The sequence below is a fragment of the Mytilus californianus genome, unplaced genomic scaffold, assembly GCF_021869535.1.
Source record: "Mytilus californianus isolate M0D057914Y unplaced genomic scaffold, xbMytCali1.0.p SCAF_9, whole genome shotgun sequence".
Lineage (NCBI taxonomy): Eukaryota > Metazoa > Mollusca > Bivalvia > Mytilida > Mytilidae > Mytilus > Mytilus californianus.
The window spans coordinates 32,319,794-32,320,126 of NW_026262745.1; positions in this window are offsets into that span (position 1 = coordinate 32,319,794).

The window sequence follows — 333 nt, forward strand, 5'->3', positions numbered from 1 at the left end:
TAAATTTAATATATTATCTTTAGAGAGATGGCCAAACTGAGTTTTGCTTAGATGTTGAAACCTTTAAAAACATTTGCATAGTAGTATAGCAACTGTAAGACAAGATAGATAAGAACAAACGTGTACATAGAGTCAGTCACCTACTCAAGCATAATTTATAAACCATTATTGAACTACATGTATTTGTTACAACAACTTCATTACAATCCATTTGTGTGTTCTGAGCTGGTATTCTCTTATTTAAACAGGAATGGAAGGGCATACTGATAGAGAACTGCTAAGACTTTAATAGAACCTTTCAAGTGTAAAAGGCAAGAAAAAAGGAGAAATACA